The sequence below is a fragment of the Triticum dicoccoides genome, unplaced genomic scaffold, assembly GCF_002162155.2.
Source record: "Triticum dicoccoides isolate Atlit2015 ecotype Zavitan unplaced genomic scaffold, WEW_v2.0 scaffold170042, whole genome shotgun sequence".
NCBI lineage: Eukaryota > Viridiplantae > Streptophyta > Magnoliopsida > Poales > Poaceae > Triticum > Triticum dicoccoides.
Genome location: NW_021220938.1, coordinates 1 through 6,935, shown reverse-complemented (window position 1 = coordinate 6,935; position 6,935 = coordinate 1). Strand labels below are relative to the sequence as shown.

At 41.4% G+C, this 6,935-nt stretch overlaps 1 pseudogene; it reads left to right on the top strand.

Moving 5' to 3' along the window:
• Window positions 1-2,078: 2,078 nt before the first annotated feature.
• Window positions 2,079-5,650, top strand: LOC119344480 (annotated as a pseudogene).
• Window positions 5,651-6,935: the final 1,285 nt, after the last annotated feature.

The window sequence follows — 6,935 nt, the reverse complement described above, 5'->3', positions numbered from 1 at the left end:
TTTTTTTTTTGCTTTATTGTGTAATTTTTTTTCTTGAGGCCCTGACCGTAGAACAACCGTTCTATGGTATTTTTTTCAATTATGTACAAACAGTTACAAGGTTGGAAAAGGAAAAGGTCTATAAAACTTCAGTTTTTGCTAACATTAGGAGATTAAAGGTCCCTTGTGATGTATTTATGTAAATTGTGTTAAAGGGGGACTAAAATGCAAAGCTTCTGACTTGAAGATCCAACTATTCTGGCTATGAACAAGAATAAATTTTAGAGAGATTCCATGAAAGGATTATAAGTTGTTGTTGATCCAAGTGTTGAAGGGATCTACTTTCCTTTGCTTTGATATGTATGCCGGACAGCCTCTTTACAGGTAGAATCAAGTTAAGCAACTAGCTTAAGTGACTAACGATGGCAGCGCCTTAACGGTAACAGTGTAACGAAACGATCTATGCCGGACAGCCGCCAGATTCGACACTTGAGGCATCTTCAGTCTTGCTAGACAGTGCTGACAGGACCAGCTTCTACGAGCTGTGTGGTTGTGTATGGAACCAACGTGGATAAGGTACCCACAACATATCTCAAATTTTTTTCTTTTTGGCCGCAATAAAATGTTTGCTGACTGCAAGGAAGAAAAAACCATCAGTGTAGCAAAACGATGTATCATATTCGCTGCCTGTTTCATATTCAGAAAATCTACCGTCAGAAATGGCCATGCTTAATCTTTGAACAAGAATAATTAACAAACGGTCCAAATTGGCAAAACAATCATCTAACAAACAGTTTATATAAACATAAAAGGAAATACTGTACTGGTCAATAATCATTTGTTCGGGAGCCATCATCAAGCCTGGTACTTACTGTAACTTGACTACAAGTTCCTCATAGTAGAAACATATAAATATAGCTCAGAGCCTAGTAGATCAAGGAGAGAAATCTGCACATCCATATGCAACACGAAGACAGCTCACCACAAGCCAGTGGTGCAGTAACTCCTTTCATTAGCCAGAAAGACCTTGCATTTTGATGAACTTGTGACTTGGGAGTGCTCCACAGATCAGATTCTTGATGTTTCTCCAAACAGGACCCTTCCAAATTTCAGGCTTCACTAACAGTTGGGAGGGAGAGGCCTGCTTAAATATGCCATCAAGTAAGTTGCCAAGCGCCATCCATGTTCTAGCACTCACTAACAGTTGCATGAATGTTACATGCAATGCGGCAACTCACGGTTCTTTCTTTTGCCAGCTTTCCTTTCTTCTGCTTGTGATTTTGAGCACGGTTCGAAATCCGGACAGATACCGTTGGGGCTACAGACTAAAGTATGTCATTTTGTGCTACTTGGACACTTTTCAATCCGTTCATTCTGCTCTTATATGTTGTTTGTGTTAGAGCAGCCCGTTGGGTGGATTCAGTCTCAACTCTGAAGAATACTGACGAACAGTAAAAATAGTGAGGAGACAGAGTTTTGCGAGCGTAATCTTTGCGTCTTTTCGTTTCTTCCTTTTATTCTCTGTGTAACAAACTCGCAACTTGCAATGCCCACGATTACAACAAACAAAGGAAACTATGACTAAGTCTGAAGAAACTAGCCTGACACTAACCTGTCTAAACTGAACCTGAGCGTGTACACAACACGTTTCAGAGTTATTCAGAAAACTAACTGAAAAAATAGAACAGGGGCAACTAGACTAACGTAACAGTTGGAAGTTAAAAACTATAGATTTCCAACGAAATTGTAAACAAAAAAAGCGTCAGATTAGGAACAGTAACCAGCCCTGCTCCAGAGGGCACGCCACATATACAACAAAATTGACTCCACCGTGCACGCTTCAGATACAACAGAATTGAGTGATTTTGACAGTACCGTGTGGTTGCAGTCAGGCAACTAGTCGAGTGGCCGGTGACTCCCATCACACTCTGGCCACAAATTTGTATGAACCAGACTTGATTCAATTCCCTGAAGGACGGGTACTTGGACCGCAGACTCCGTGAGTCTAGATATTCTGGCCAAACATCTCTGGTAGTATGGCTCTTCTATGAACCTAAATACTAAATAAATCCAGCCTGTAGCATACTCTAGTATACATGCTCTTCTTCCCCAACTAGAAGCTCGTTCTTCCAGCATGCCTCGCACAACCAATCTCTTGCTCATTCTCATCAGCCTTATCATATTTCCATTCTTCACAAATGGTGCACTACAACCCCAGCATCAGCATGCCCATGGCGGCGGCTGCATCCCTGCCGAGAGGGCCGCCTTGCTCTCCTTCAAAGAGGGCATTACAAGCAACAACACCAACCTCCTCGACTCGTGGCAAGGACAGTACTGCTGCCGGTGGAGAGGCATCAGTTGCAGCAACCAAACAGGCCATATCATCAAGCTTCACCTTCGCAATCCGAATGTGGCGCTCGCCGCCTATGGCTGCTATCATGCATATCCTGGTGCCGGTGCTTTGTTCGGCAAGATAAGTCCCTCTCTGCTTTCCTTGAAGCATCTAGAACACCTGGACCTTAGCTGGAACTGTTTACTAGGGACAAATAGCCAAATTCCTCATTTATTGGGTTCCATCGGGAACTTGAGATACCTTAACATCTCTGCCATACCATTTACCGGTAGAGTGCCTTCTCAGCTTGGTAATCTCTCAAAGTTGCAGTATCTTGACCTTGGCCAACATGTTGATTCTGGGATGTACTCAAAGGACATCACCTGGTTAAAGAAGCTACCTTTCCTAAAGGTCCTTAGCATGAGTGGAGTAAATCTCTCAGGGATAGCTGACTGGCCTCATACCCTGAATATGATTCCACCTCTGAGAGTTATTGAGCTTTCTTCCTGTTCACTTGATAGTGCAAACCAATCACTTCCGCACCTCAATCTCACAAAACTTGAGAAGCTTGACCTTTCCAGTAATTACTTTGAGCACTCACTTGGATCTGGCTGGTTTTGGAAAGCAACAAGCCTTAAGTACCTTGATCTTGGGGATAATATATTATCCGGCCAGTTCCCTGACACACTAGGAAACATGACGTTCCTTCAAGTCCTTGATATTTCACGCAATGAGAACACAAACCTGATGATGACAGGATACTATAAGAATCTTTGCAGTTTGGAAACCCTTGACCTCTCATATAATGATATAAATGGAGACATAGAAGTGTTGATGGAGAGTCTGCCACAATGCACAAGGAAAAAACTGCAGGCAATTCATTTAGTTGACAATAATATCACCGGAACTTTGCCAAACTTTATTAGTGACTTCAGCGGGTTGAGCATACTAAGTCTCTCCATGAACAGCCTTGTAGGACCTATACCAGCACAGCTTGGGAATTTGACACGTCTAACCTCCCTTGACCTCTCCAACAATTACCTCACTGGAAGTATACCAACTGAACTCGGTGCCTTACCACTTTGACTTCTTTGGATATAAGCCGTAACAACCTCAATGGGAGTACTATACCGGCCGAGTTTGGGAATTTGAGGTATTTAACTGGTCTTTACCTCTCAGGAAACAAAATTGCTGGACCTATACCACCACAACTTGGGAATTTGACATGGCTAGCCGCCCTTGAACTCAGCAAGAATCACCTCATCGGAAGTATACCACCAGAGCTTATGCATTCAACTAGCCTGACCTACCTAGACCTCTCCAGCAATCATCTCAATGGGAATGTACCCATTGAAATAGGTTCTCTTATTAATCTGATTGATCTGCACCTATGGAACAATAGCTTTACTGGTGCAATCACGGAAGAACACTTTGCAAATCTAACAAGTTTAAAGTATATAGACTTGTCTTTCAACAATTTGAAGATTGTACTGAATTCAGATTGGCGCGCTCCCTTTAAGTTGGAGTCTGCATTGTTTGAATCTTGCCAGATGGGTCCTCTATTTCCACCTGGGCTTCGGTGGTTCAAAACCAATGCACTTGACATTTCAAACAACGTTCTAAAGGACGAGATTCCTGATTGGTTTTGGTCTGCATTTTCAAATGCCACATATCTGGACATCTCTAACAACCAAATAAGTGGCAGCTTGCCAGCACATATGCTTAGCATGGCTTTTGAAGAACTCCATCTCAGTTCAAACCGGCTTACTGGACCAATACCTACGTTGCCAACAAATATCACCCTGTTAGACATCTCCAACAATACATTTTCAGAAACAATACCATCAAACCTTGGAGCACCACGACTTGAAGTATTGTCTATGCATTCAAATCAAATTGGTGGCTACATTCCAAAATCTATTTGCAAATTGGAACAACTAAAGTATCTGGATATGTCGAACAATACTTTGGAGGGCGAAGTTCCTAAATGTTTTCACTTCAACAAAATAGAACATCTTATACTCAGCAACAACAGTTTATCAGGAAAAATCCCAGCATTTTTGCAGAATAACACAGGTCTGCAGTTCTTGGATCTGTCATGGAATAAGTTCTCTGGAAAGTTACCTAAATGGATAGGAAACCTGGTCAATTTACGTTTTCTTGTACTGAGCCACAACAAATTTTCTGATAATATTCCAGTTGACATAACAAAGCTGGGGCATCTTCAATACTTGGATCTATCAGGCAACAATTTCTCTGGTGCAATACCTGGGCATCTGTCGAACCTAACATTTATGTCAACATTACAATCAATGTACATGGTTGAAGTTACTGAACATGAAACCAGATTAGGTAATATCGGAATTCAAGCTGATAGCTTAGGACAAATATTGTCAGTAAATACAAAAGGACAACAACTTATATATCATAGAACACTTGCCTATTTAGTGAGCATTGATTTATCATGCAACTCCTTGACTGGTGAAATTCCTACAGACATCACTTCGCTTGCTGCACTAATGAATTTGAATTTATCATCGAACCAATTGAGTGGACAAATTCCAAACATGATTGGCGCCATGCAGTCACTGGTTTCTCTCGACCTCTCTCAGAACAAGCTTTCTGGTGAAATCCCATCGAGCTTGTCAAATCTGACATCTCTGAGCTACATGAACCTGTCCTACAATAGTTTGTCTGGAAGGATACCATTTGGCCCCCAACTTGATATCCTCAATTTGGACAACCAGTCACTTATGTACATCGGCAACAGTGGACTTTGTGGGCCTCCTGTCCACAAGAATTGCCAAGGAAATGATCCTTCCATCCATGGCGATCTCGAAAGCAGCAAGAAAGAATTTGAGCCACTAACCTTTTATTTTGGTCTTGTCCTGGGATTTGTGGTGGGGCTCTGGATGGTGTTTTGTGTACTGCTGTTCAAGAAGACATGGAGAATTGCTTATTTCCGGCTCTTCGACGAGGTGTACGATCAAGTCTATGTATTTGTGATTGTGAAGTGGGCAAGCTTCGCAAAGAACACAGATGAAGAATAACAAATTTCTCTGAAGGAGGCAGTGTTTGTGCTGCAACCTATTGAATGAGAGGTCTGGAATATTAACCAGGGTGCCCAAGCTAGATCTCCAGACCAGAAGCATATGTTATATGTGTTCCTTGTTTGTACCTCTATCTAAATAAAAAATGAAGATGTCTATCTCTTCTGATGCATTTATGACTTTGCTATTGTCAAACTATTGTGGTAAATGTAAGACTTCAGTATTGTTTATAATCTTGTAATACTATATTTCTTCTGGACTGTAATAATGAGGATGGTCTTTCCCTGAATAATTTGAGCATTTTCTGCAGTTACAACAAATTAGTTTTAATTGTTTGCATGATGGGTTTGTCATCTGGACTATATTAGCTGTAGAAATCCCTGCAAAACTTCAGTTTATAATCTTGCACTTGTACTGTGTGATACACTCTCTGACTTGTACAATGTGTTTGGTGTTGGACCTGGGTTTGTTTCGTAGGTTTCAAGTCTTTATTTGTAGCTCGAAATGTGCGCACTGGAAATGCCACTGACTATGCAATCCTCAAATGTGCGCCGTAGAAATCAGCAGCACGTACTAGAATGTAACAAGATTTAGACTTCAGCAATTGTATCTATGTAGTTACTCTGAATGATGGGGAAACCAGCAATAAATAAGTATAAAGAGGGAAGGAATTAACTAACCAGCAATTTCCTCCTCTCGACCGGCGCGCAATGTTTAGACTTGTACATGCAATGTTTACAAAATAATCATGAATTTTAGAAAAATGGTTATGAATGTGAAAAATGTGCATGGATTTAGGAAAATGGTCAAGCAGTGCAGTCTTTTCATCGGAACTTTCTTGCTTCGTGAGGGATGGCTCAAAGGAGGTTGCACGCTTCGTGAGGGTGGCCTACGGTTTGCAAGAAGGAAAAATAGAGATCGTCCTCAGTCATAAATTTTGTGAATATTTCTAACTATACATATTTTACCCAAACACATGCCATGTACCTTTTCTAGATAGCAATAAAAAAGATGCTAAACTGTTACATTCATTTAATATTGGCCTCAAAACCAGCCATATGTGTATAAGACGCCACACATCGCCACATGGGTCACAATATATATAAATCCAAGCGGTGACACCTATTTGATGTCTCCCACCATAACCCTAGAGCGAAGCTCTCAACATCCTTCCGCCGCCACACCTCATAGTCATAATTCTCACAAGGTTAGAACTCTAGCGGCGCAAATCCGCAGATCTACAAATCACCCTAGGACAAGGTGGGGAGTCCTCTGGTATGATTGCTAGATCTTTAACCAATATTTTCTCAAGCAAGCTATTTTGTAAATAGAAAGCGCGTCAAATTGGGAAGAATAGATCTGGTGTTTCGGATGTATCGGGGAGTGCGATAGAGCGACATGAGAATGATAGCGTGAAAATTAGTGGCTCTTGTCCATGTTTCACTCATGTGGGATTTGGTCATCAGTAGACTTCCTTCGACTTTTCATCATCAGGCTTTTTAGGTCAAGAGGAGAAAGGATTGATGAGAAAATGGGGATTAGGGTGCGGGCGATGCCAACCTTTTTTGGGGGGG